Consider the following 12,906-nt stretch of genomic DNA (forward strand, 5'->3'; position numbering starts at 1 on the left):
AAACGTTCCTGACTCTCTTTGTAACCAAAATAGACTTCACCAGGACTAACTAGGATGCTTGTGAACTACATAGTCCCAGCTTCTAAATGCTCAGTCTGGAGCTTTACCTACAATTTCTTCTGTCTTATAGCTGGTTATATTTCTTTCTTCTCCCTAAAGTTGTCTCTTTAAAAAAAAATTGGATTCCTTTGTTTGATTGGTCTTTTCAAAGAACTAGCTCTTAGATTTATGTATCAAGTGTGGGTTTATATCTTTTTGAATTTATTAATATCTGCTTTTATTCCTATGACCTCCTTTCTCTTAATTTCTTTGGATTTGTTTTGTTCTTCCCATTCTAGTTGCTTGATTAATTGATTTTCATTTTTTTCTTACTTGATATAAAATTATTTGTTGGGAAGATAACTTTTCTTCTCCTTACTCAGGTCTGAGTGAGCAGGGACCTGCCAGTTATCCGACAATAGACAGATTAACAAGAGAAAATATTTTTTACACATGTAGGAGTACTTTGTAATGATAACTTACTGAATAGCCAGAGGTAAAGTTGTATATACCAATTTAACACAATAGGGGGAAGGTGAGGGCTTCAGTGGGAAAATACGGAAGGTTCTATAGTGTTTTCAATGCTATTGGGATTGTGCCATTGAACTTGTCATGGACAGAGTCATACTGGAACATGCAGACTATGTAGTTGAGATCAGTGAGGGTGTCGTTGATGATGACAATATCTGCTTTGTCAGAGTTAAAAGGAGTCCTAGTGGCCATGTGCCTAATGAGGCCGAATCTGTTTTCTCTGACCTTCGTCATGGTGTCTGAGAAATGCCACTGGCACTGCAGAAGAAAATGCAGCTGTCAGTCGACTGGGGAGGAGCAGAGAGCCTGCTTTGCTGGAATTTTATAGGGAACCTTGAATTGGACTTTTAAAGGGCTCTTGAGGCTAGTATGCCAAGCCAAGAACTCACCACCAGATTTCATTTGCAGGTGCTATAGATTTGGGTGAATTCCTTTCCTCTCATGGTCCCCAGATATCCTGTAATGCTGGCACTGAGGCACCCAAGGCACCCAAGAGGGCTTTTTAAGCATTAGCTCCATAAAATCAGACTTATTTTCTTAAAACTGGTCATATTCGCTTCTGTGTACATCATTATCAAATATGTGACATTCCAATCAAAGCCTTGGTCACATAGCTAGTGTTTCCCATTATGTGCTGTTACAAGGAAGACAGATTCTTGTTGAACCTGCCAAAATAACTATATTGCCGTGAAAATGAGAACACTCAATAAGAGTTTTTGAATTCTGGAGGGATCAGGCAGGGATAAAAACATAAATATTTCATTTCTGTTTACAAAAGTATAGTTTACTGAATTGTTCTAAGTTAAAATAACTTAAGACAAAAAAGAAAGTGGTTCTTTAAATCCAGGAGCAATATTTTAAACAAAAGACATAATTATCCTTTATTAGTTCATTTAGTATCGTGTTAATTCTTGTTCTGCTTGATCTTGGGTTAGCAGTTTCATGAACCCATCAGCTTCCGCACTAATTTTTTGTAAATCCTTACTCAGTCCAGTAATATGATCTCAAAATTATTTAAACAAATGCCACCAGAAGTATATACTCTAGGGTACTTGGCCCAGTTCCTTTTGCCAGTTCCTTTTGCTGAAGACAAGCATGTTTGGCTTGTAGCTGATTACAGGAGCTTTCAGGAAAGCATCAGAGTAAACTAACAACTGTCTGTAGATGACAAAACAATTCAATGGCTGTGGCTGAACGTCTCAGGAGAGTTCATTATAAAAATAACACAATTAACAAGGAAATTCAGTTGTTTCTGTGGCATGCTATATTATTACAAAATAACTGGAATGTTGATAACTTTATATTGTTATTGTCTAATATCAGGAAAAGCAGTACCCGGACATATGGACAGTGAGGACAATGACAAATTTCTAGGAACTTCGTATAATTTCAGAAATACTTACATTACTAACACTTACCAATACAAATATAACCTAGGGAAAGATAAGCATCTCTTCTATTTGACAGTGCTTTTCATGTAGTCTGACTTACCTAATTTTTGATATCTCTTTTTACGAAATAAATTAACAAATCCTTTGGGATTTTCTAGTGACCCTCTTGGAAATCAGTTCAGGATAAAAGTTTTATTTAGGATTTGATTTGGGGATGGCAAGATACCAAAAGTTTCAAACATGTTGATTTGATTTTATAGGAAAAAATACTTAGTTGCCTATAATAATCAGAGTAACAATAAAGAATTCAAAAGTAACTTTACGAGTAACTATAGAAGAAAATGGTTGTAAAAAAGGACTTTAACTCTTTTGTTTTTTAAATTTTATTTTTATTTTTCAACTACAGTTGACATACACTATTAAATTCATTTCAGGTGTACAATAGCGATTAGACATTTATATAATTTACAAAGTGATCACCCTGATAAGTCTAGTACCCATCTGACACCATACATAGTTGTTACAATGTTATATAAAGTACAGCATAGTGAATAGCATTGTAATATTGTTTTTATAACTGGAAATTTGTACTTAATCCCTTTATCTTTTTCACCCATCCCCCCAAATGCCCTCCTATCTGGCAACCAGCACTTTGTTCTCTATATCTATGAGTTTGTTTCTGTTTTGTTCACTTATTTTGTTTTTTTCAGGTTCCACATATGTATAAGTGAAAACATATGGTATTTGCCTTTCTCTGACTCATTTCACTTAACATAATACGCCCTAAGTCGATCCATGTTGTCACAAATGGCAAGATTTCATTCTTTTTTATGGCAGATTAATATTGTATTGCATATATGTACCACTTTTTTATCCATTCACCTATTATGGAAACTTAGGTTGCTTCCATATCTTGGCTATTGTAAATAATGCTGCAATGAACATATGAATGCATATGTCTTTTCATATTAGTGTTTTGGATTTCTTCGAATAAATACCCAGAAGTAGAATTGCTGGGTCCTTCTTTGTCTCTTGTTACAGCCTTTATTTTAAAGTCTATTTTGTCTGGTACGAGTATGGCTACCCCAGCATTTTTTTTCTGTTTCCATTTTCATGATATACTTTTTCTATCCCTTTACTTTCAGTCTCTGTGTGTCCTTTGATCTGAAGTGAGTCTCTTATAGACAGCATATGTAAGGGTCTTATTATCCATTCAGCCACCCTATCTACGAGGTCTGACAGTTAAGTTTGTGAACTTGTTGCAATGATGTTGCTAATTTATATATATCAGAGGAATTATTCAACTGGACAAACAGTTAATTAAGTTTACTATTTGAAAGTGCTGAAAAATTCTGTGTGAAAAAGTTAGGTGACCTGAACTTTTCACTAACAAGTCATGGCTCTTGCATCAAGACAATGCACCAGCTCATGTGGCACTGTCTGTGAGGGAGTTTTTAGACAGTAAACAAATAACAGTATTGGAACACCCTCCCTCTCACATGATCTGGCCCCCAATGACTTCTTTTTTTTTACCCGAAGATAAAGGAAATTTTGAAAGGAAAGTATTTTGATGACATTCAGGACATCAAGGGTAATATGACGACAGCTCTCATGGCTATTCCAGAAAAAAAGTTCCAAAATTGCTTTGAAGGGTGAACTAGGCACTGGCATCAGTGCATAGCTTCCCAAAGGGAGTACTTCAAAAGTGACTGTAGTGATATTCAGCAATGAGGTAAGTAGCACTCTTTCTAGGATGAGTTCGCAAATTTAATTGTCCTACCTGGCATGTCTTTTGATTGGCACATTTAATCTATTTACATTTAAAGTAATTGTTGATAAGTATGTAGTTATTGCCATTTTATTATTCACATTTTCTTCTCCTTCTCCTCCTCCTCCTCCTCCTCCTCTTCCTCTTCCTTCTTCTTCAAGAAGTCCCTTTGACATTTTTGCAATACTAGTTTGGTGGTGATGAACTCTTTTAGCTTTTTCTTGTCTGGGAAGCTCTTTATCTGTCCTTCGATTCTAAGTCATAGCTTTCCTGAGTAGAGTAATCCTGGTTGTAGGTACTTGCTTTTCATCACTTTGAATATGTCATGCTAACCCTTTCTGGTCTGCAAAATTTCTGTAGAGAAACCAGCTGACAGTCTTATGGGAGCTCCCTTATAGGTAACTAAGTGCTATTCTCTTGCTGCTTTAAAGATTCTCTCTTTGTCTTTAACCTTTGGCATTTTAATTATGATATGTCTTGGTGTTGGCCTCTTTGGGTTCATCTTATTTGGGACTCTGTGCTTCTTGGACTTGTATCTTTTACCAGGTTAGGGAAGTTTTCCACCATTATTTTTTCAAATAGGATTTTTTTTTTTTTTTTTTTTATTAAATTTATTGGGGTGACAATTGTTAGTAAAATTACATAGGTTTCAGTTTAGTGGTTGCCAGAGGGTAACGGGGGCGGGGGTTGGGGGGTGGGAGATGGAAGGAGAACTGACTCAAATAGGTTTTTAATTCCTTGCTCTCTCTCTTCTCTTCTGGTGCCCCTATGATACGAATATTGGTACACTTGATATTATCCCAGAGACCCCTTAAACTATCCCATTAAAAATTTTTTTTTTCTTTTTGCTGTTCTGATTGGGTGTTTTCTGCTGCCTTGTCTTCCAAATCATTGATTCACTCCTCTGCTTCATCTAATCTACTATTGAGTCCCACTAATATATTTTTTATTTCACTTATTTCATTTTTCCTTTCTGACTGGGTCTTTTTATGTTTTCTATCTCTTTCTTGAAGTTCTCACCGAAATCATTGAGCATACCTATAACCAGTTTTGAACTATGCATCTGGTAGGCTGCTTATCTCCATTTTGTGTAGATCTTTTTTTTGGGGGGAGTTTTGTTCTGTGTTTTCATTTGGGACATGTTTCTTTGTCTCCTCATTTTGGCTGCCTCCCTGTGTTTGTTTTCCTGTATTAGGTAAGCTGCTCCATCTTCCAATCTTGGTAGAGTGGCCTTATGTAGTAGGTATCCTCTAGGGCCCAGTGGCACAGTCACCTTGGTCACCTGAGCCAGATGCTCAAGGTGTGTCCCTTGTGTGGGTTGTGTGTGTTCTACTGTTGTAGTTGAGCTTTGATTGCTCTTGGCATGTCAATGGGAAGGATTGACCCTCAGGTTGATTGGGTAAGTAATATTCCATTGTATATATGTACAACAACTTTCTTATACATTTATCTATTGACAGACACTTACGTTACTTCCATATCTTGGCTATTATAAATAATGCTGCAATGAACATAAGGTACATATATCTTTTTGAGGTAGTGTTTTCATTTTTTTCTGGATAAATACCCTGAAGTGGAATCACTGGATCATATGATAGTTCTTTTTAAAATTTTTTGAGCAATTTTCTTACTGTTTTCCATGGTGGCCACACCAATTTATAATCCCACCAACAGTGCAAAAAGGTGCCTTTTCTCCACATCCTCACCAACACTTATTATTTGTCTTGTTGGTGATAGCCATTCTGACAGGTGTGAGGTGGTGTCTCATTGTGGTTTTTATTTGCATTTCCATGATGATTAGTGATGGTGAGCATCTTTCCATACACATGGTCTATTGCCATCTGTGTGTACTCTTGGGACAAATGTCTATTTAAGTATCTGCCCATTTTTTAATCTCGTTGTTTTTGTTGTTGTGTGTGTGTATGTTAAGTTGTAAGGTTTCCTTACATTTTTTGGATATTAACCCTTTTTGGGATGTATCATTGGCAAATATTATTCTCCCATTCAGTAGATTGTCTTTTCATTTTGTTGATGGTTTCCTTCACTGTGCAAAAACTCCTAAGTTTGATGTAGTCCCATGTGCTTATTTTTCCTTTCGTTTCCCTTGCTCGATGAGACATCCAAAAGAACATTAATAAGAGTTATGTCAGATAGTTTACTGTCTATGTTTTCTTCTAGGAGTTTTATGGGTTTTGGGTCTTACATTTAAATCTTTAAACCATTTTGAATTTATTCTTGTATATGGAGCAAGAAGATGGTCTAGTTTCATTTTTTTTGCATGTGTCTTTCCAGTTTTCTCAGCCCCATTTATTAAATAGACTGTCTTTACCCCATTGTATATCCTTGATTCCTTTGTCATACATTAAATGACTATATAGGCATGAGTTTATTTCTGGACTCTCTAGTCTTTCCCATTGATCTATGTGTCTGTTTTTATGCCAATACCATGCTGTTTTAATTACTATGGCCTTGTAGTATAATTTGATATCAGTTAGTTTGATACCTACAATTTTGTTCTTCTTTCTCAAGATTGTTTTGGATATTCAGGGTCTTTTATGGTTCCATATAAATTTTAGGATTAATTGTTCCAGTTCTGTGAAAAATACCATTGGTATTTACATAGGGATTACATTGAATCTATAGATTGCTTTGGGTAGTATGAACATTTTAACTAAATATTAATTCTTCCTACCCATGAGCATGGTATATCCTTCCATCTATTGGTATCTCTTTCACTTTCTTTCTTCAGTGTCTTATAGTTTCCTGAGTACAGGCCATTTACCTCCTTGCTTAAATTTATTCCTAGGTATTTTATTATTTTTGATGCAATTGTAAATGGGATTTTTTTTGTGATTCCTTTTTCTGATGGTTCATTATTGCTGTATAAAAATGCAACTGAGTTCTGAATATTAATTTTGTATCCTGCTTCTTTACTGAATTCATTTATTTTTTCTAATCATTGTTTTGGTGGATTCTTTAGGGGGTCTCTCTCTATGTATCTTATCACCTGCAAATAATGAGACTTTTACTTCTTCCTTTCCAATTTAGATTTTATTTCTTTTTCTTGTCTGATTGCTATGGGTAGGACTTCCAATACTATGTTCTATAAAAGTGGTGAAAGTCTATAAAAGTCTTGTTCTTGGTCTTAGAGAAAATGCTTTCAGGTTTTCATTATTGAGTGTGATATTAATTGTGTGTTTTTTCATATATGGCCTTTATTATGTTGAGGAATTGTCCCTCTATTCCTACTTCGTTGAGAGTTTTTTTCATAAATGGATGTTGGATTTTGTCACTTTTTCTGCATCTATTGATATGGTCATATGATTTTTACTCTTCATTTTGTTTATGTTTCATGTTAATTGATGTGTGGATGTTGAACCTGCCTTGCATCCCAGGAGTAAATCCCACTTTATTATGGTATATGAACTCTTTATAGTATTGCTGAATTTGGTTTGCTAATATTTTGTTAAGGATTTTTTTATATATCTATGTTCGTCAGGGATATTGGCATGTAATTTTCTTTTTTTGTAGTGTCTTTTGCTAGTTTTGGTATTAGGGAAATGCTCGCCTAATAAAATGAGTTGAGGAGTCTTCCCTCCTCTTCAATTTTTTGGAATAGTTTGAGAAGGATAGATATTAATTCTTCTTTGAATGTTTGGTAAAGTTCACCTATGAATCCATCTGGTCTGGGGCTTTTTTTGTGGGGAGATATTTTTATTACTGATTCTATTTTGTTAGTGGTTGTCAGTCTGTTCATAAAAAATGTATTTCTTCCTGATTCAGCTTTGGAAGATTGTATGTTTCTAGGAATGTATCCATTTCTTCCAGATTGTTCAATCTGTTGGCATATGGTTGATTGTTCATAGTATTTCCTTATAATATTTTATATTTCTGTGGTGTTGTTTGCACTTCTCCATTTCATTTCTGATTTCATTTATTTGGGAGTTCTCTTTTTCTTGATGAGTCTGGCTTAAAGTTTATCAATTTTATTTACCTTTAAAAGAATCAGCTTTTAGTTTCATTGATCTTTTGTATTTTTTTTCTTATTTCTAGCCTCTATTTATTTCCATTCTTATCTTTATTTCCTTCCTTCTTCTCACTTTCGACTTTGTTTGTTTTTCTTTCTCTAGTTTCTTTAGGTGTAAGGTAGATTGTTTATTTGATATTTTTCTTGTTTCTTGAGGTAGGCTAGTAGTGTTATGAATTACCCTCTTAGAACTCCTTTGGCTGTGTCCCTTAGATTTTGGGTCATTGTTACAGCTGCATTTCTCTCAAGGTATCTTTTTATTTCTTCCTTGATTTCATTGTTCACCTAATCATTGTAAGTAACATGTTATTTAGCCTCATTGTGTTTGTGTGTTTTTCAATTTTTTTTCTAGTAATTGATTTCTAGTTTCATAACCTTGTGATTAGAGTAGATACTTGATATGATTTCTTTCTTAAATTTATTGAGACTTGTTTTTTAGCCTAATGTGTGGTCTATCCTCGCAAATGTTTCAAGTGCACTTGAAAAGAATGTACATTCTGCTGCTTTTGGGTGAAATATCCTAAAAATATTAAGTCCATTTGGTCTAAGTCCATTTGAGCCTTGATTGCTCTTGGCATGTCGATGGGAAGGATTGACCCTCAGGCTGATTGGGTAAGTAATATTCCATTGTATATATGTACAACAACTTTTGTATATATATGTACAACATTGTATATATGTACAACAATCATTTAAGGCCATTGTTTCCTTGTTGATTTTCTGTCTGAATGATCTATCGATTTTGTCAATGGGTGTTAACATACCCTACTATGACTGTATTTAACTACCAATCTCTGCCTTGTGTCTGTCAATATTGCTTTATATATTGAAGTGCTCCTACCTTGGGTGCATAGATGTTTATGAGAGTTATATCCCCTTGTTGGGTTGATCCCTTTATCATTATGAAATGCCTTTCTTTGTCTTTTGTTACAGCCCTCTTTTAAAAGTCTGTTTTGTCTGATATAAGTATTGCTATCCCATCTTTTTTTTCTTTTCATTTCCATTTGTGTGAAATACTTTTTCCATCCTTTTACTTTTCAGTCTGTGTGTCTTTCAGTCTAAAGTGCGTCTCTTGTAGGTAGCATACATAAGGTTCTTGTTTGTGTGTGTGTGTGTGTGTGTGTGTGTGTGTGTGTGTGTGTGTGTGTTTTTATCCATCCAGTAACCTTATGTCTTTTGGTTAGAGCATTTAGTCCATTTACATTTAAAGTAATTATTGATAGGTATGTAGTTATTGTCATTTTATTGTTTTCTGATTGTTTCTGTAGTTCTTTTCTGTTCCTTTCTTATTTTCTTGCTCTTTTGTATGTTGATGACTTTCTGTAGTGTTATATTTGGATTCCTTTCTCTTTATTTCTTGCATATCTCTTGTAGATTTTGGTTTGTGGTTACTATGTGCTTCATCTATACTAATTTATGTTTATAGCAGTATATTTTTAAATGACAGTTGCCTAAGTTCAAACACATTCAAAATCACTATGACTTTTACTTATCCTCTCCACATTTATATTTTATTATTATTATTTTTTTTCAAAACAGCATACACATTTATTACTTCACAGTTGCCATGAGTCACGAGTCTGGGCATGGTGTAGCTGGATTATCTGCTTTTGCACAAGATTGCAGTCAATTTCTCGGCCAGACTGATTTTTTATCTGGAGGTTTGACTGGGAAAGAATCAGCTTCCAAGCTCATTCAGGGTGTTGGCAAAATTCACTTCCTTGTGGCTGTCTGCTGCCTGGAAGCCACCCTCAGGTCTACGTGCAGTTGTGGTTCTCTGCCACGTGGCCCTTGTCATTATTATTATTTTTCACTTCTTGTGTATTTGTGCATATCCCATAATTTGTCATCATTACATATGATCTTTCTACTTTTGCCTTTTAAACTTTATACTAGCTTATAGTTAGTTGATCCACTGCTTTTACTAAGTGTTTCACCTGTGTCAGTGAGAATGTTTTTCTTTCCTATATTTTCTCATTCATATTTTTTATCTATTCTTATTTACTTACAGAAGTCCCTTTAATATTTCTTGTAATACTGGTTTGGTGGTCATAAACTTCTTTAACTTTTTCTTGTCTGGGAAATTCTTTATCTGTCCTTTGATTCTAAATGATGTCCTTGTTTTTAATCTAGTGTGACAACCATTTTTTTTAATTCTTTTCTTTTATTTTTATAAATTTTATTGGGGAATATGGGGACAGTGTGTTTCTCCAGGGCCCATCAGCTCCAAGTAGTTGTCCTTCAGTCTAGTTCTGGAGGGCGCAGCTCAGCTCTAAGTCCAGTCGCTGTTTTCAATCTTTAGTTGCAGGGGGCACAACCCACCATCCCATGAGGGAATTGAACTAGCAACCTTGTTGAGAGCTCACGCTCTAACCAACTGAGCCATCGGCCATCCCTCCAGAAGCTCAGCAGCAGCTTGTTGTCTTCAATCGAGTTGTGGAGGGTGCAACACACTGGCCTATGTGGGAATTGAACCAGCAACCCTGTTGTTCGGAGCTCACGCTCTAACCAAAGGAGCTATCCGGCCGCCCTGTTTTCTAATTCTTTAGTCTGTTTATATTTAATGTTCTTATGGATTTACATCTACGATCTTACTTTATACATGTTCCTTATGTTTCATTCCTGGTGTTATTTATTTGTCTTTCTTTCTTAATCTCACCAGTCAATTTAATTAGCATTTTCAAAGAAGTAGCTTCAGGATTTGGTCTATTCTCTCTATTATATGTTGTGACCGCTTCAATAATCCATCGCTGCAATAATGCTACTAACAAGTACAGTGGCGTACCACAGTTAACATGTTTTGCTCATGCAGTTGGGGTCAGCTGGGCAGCTCTGCAGATGTTGGCTGGGTCTTCTCACAGGTTTTGGGGTTGATTGTCTATTGGCTGGTCTAGGCTGGCCTTTGCTCAGCTTCACGTGCTTCTTTCCTTTAGCAGGCTAGATTGGGCATGTTCTCCTGGTGATGGAAGAGGTGCAAGAAATTGACTGGAAACACACAAGGCCTCTTGAAGTTTAGGCTTTGAACTAACTCATGTCACTAATCTAAAGCAGGTCACATGGTTGAGCCCATAATCGGAGGGAGAGGATACTGCATGACAATGGGCTTAAATACAGGGAGGGTGAAAAATCAGCATCATCATTGTAACCCATGTTCACAAAAAAAACACAATAACTTTTGTCATGGCCTCCTTTCTCCTGTCATAAAGAGGTACAGACTCCAGTTTAGACTGGAGGAGGCTAAAACCGATGGTCTCCTCTCAAGACAGTGATCTGGGAATTATCAGTGCACTAAGCTCAAGTTTTTCATACTTTATGGCTTGGAGTCGTCACTGCAGTCCAGGTGGGGAGAGTTTCCTTGAAAAAAGCCCCTAGTCTTCCTTTCATGCATCCTGCCTAGTGTTTTTCTTTGTATCATTGTGGACTTGATTATCAGCCTTTTGCTGTTCTTTTGGTCATTCAGTAAATACTGAGTATATCCCATAGGTTTAGGAGCTTAGTCTAGTGTATGGTGAGTCTAGTACTGTCTAATGGCAGGATAAACATGCAAGACAAATGAATTTACAATAAGAGAATTTTCTTGGAGAATAAAAACTTTGTGGTGGGACCATAGGCAGAATAAAACCTGTCATTTTGAGAGCATCAGCATAGACTTCACAGAAAATAAAAGTTTTGATTCAAAACTTCAAAAACAAATTTGAGCTTTTTAGGTAAGTACGCAGAAAGATTTTCTTGGCAGAGGGAACAAAATGTGCAAAATAAGGAGGTATTAGAGATCATGACTTGTTAGGGGAAAATACAAGTTTACTGTTGCTGGAGCATGAAGTGAGGGAGTAACAGGACATGAAGCAGGACAGGAGACTGAGGCAAGGCAATCAAAGTCTTGCATATCTTGTTAAAGAGTTTAGATTTTATTTAATTACAACATACTTGATGATGAACCATTAGGAATCTTTAGTTAGAAAGGGATACATGGTCAATTTCCAGTTTGCAGGAAGACTTTACAAAGGCTAATAGAGTGTCCAGGAAGAAGATGAGGAGCAACTGAACCAGAGCAGTGGTTATGGATGAATCTGAGAGATATTTTGGAGAATTGATGGAATTTGATGTTTTACTGCATATGGAAAAGGAAGGTTGCAGAAGGGGGAAATTTCAAGGATGACTTCAGAAACTGATTCGATAGTGGAACCATTTTGCAAGATTGGAATAACAGTGAATGAATTATTTGATGGAGATACCATGATTTCTGATTTGGACAAGTTGAGTTTGACCTTCCTAGTAAGCATTTGGATGGATACACAGCACTCAGTCAGCAATAAGTGCCTACTGAGGTAGACTGAAACATAACCTACCAAAAGATGTCCACATCCTAATCCCTGGATCCTGAAAATATTACCTTAGTTTTAGAAAAAGAGTCTCTGTAGGTGTGATTAAGGATCTTGAGATAAGGAGAATATCCTAGATTATTCGAGGGGCCCTAAATACCATCACAAGTGTCTTAGGAGAGGGAGAAAGAGAGAGAGCGAGAGCGAGAGCGAGAGAGAGAGAGAGAGAGAGAGAGAGAGAGAGAGATAACACAGACAGAAGAGGAGGAAGCCATGTGACCACAGAGGCAGAGATTAGAGTGATGTGGCCACATGGCAAGGAATGCTGGCATCCACCATACACCACCATAAGCTTGAAGAGGGAGGAATCGGTTCTCTCCTAGAGCCTCCAGAGGGGCCATGGCCCTGCTGACACTTTGATTTCTGCCCAGGATATTGAATTTGGATTTCTGGACTCCAGAACTGTGAGAGAATACATTTCTGTTGTTTTAAGTCATCAGCTGAATAGTAATTTGTTACAGCAGCCACAGGAAACTAACACAAAGAAAGGGCGAGAGGCAATCCAAGGAAGGAAAATGTGAAGAAATAAGGGCATCTTCACTCTTTAGCAAAACTCCTTCAAAGAGTTGTTTGTGCTTATTGTTTCCATTTTCTTTTATTTTGATGCTATTTCTTATCCTTCTCTAACCACTCAACCTAAAGAAGCTCCCAAGAGCTTATTTTCTACATGCCATCTATCATAACTTAGTATTTTCTCATTTACTTACTTCTGGCAGTGCAAAGTGGTCTTGTTCATTGCTGAATCCCCAACACCTAGAATCATATTGT

General features: G+C 36.1%; 1 protein-coding gene across 4 annotated transcripts in view; it reads left to right on the forward strand.

Annotated features, from left to right (window-relative positions):
• CFAP61 (cilia and flagella associated protein 61) overlaps positions 1-12,906 on the forward strand; it is a 332,957-nt gene that overhangs the window by 93,486 nt on the left and 226,565 nt on the right. The gene's annotated exons all lie outside the window — the stretch shown is intronic.

Source organism: Rhinolophus sinicus, chromosome 13 (genome assembly GCF_057876585.1).
Source record: "Rhinolophus sinicus isolate RSI-liver-muscle chromosome 13, RSI-T2T, whole genome shotgun sequence".
Classification (NCBI taxonomy): Eukaryota; Metazoa; Chordata; class Mammalia; order Chiroptera; family Rhinolophidae; genus Rhinolophus; species Rhinolophus sinicus.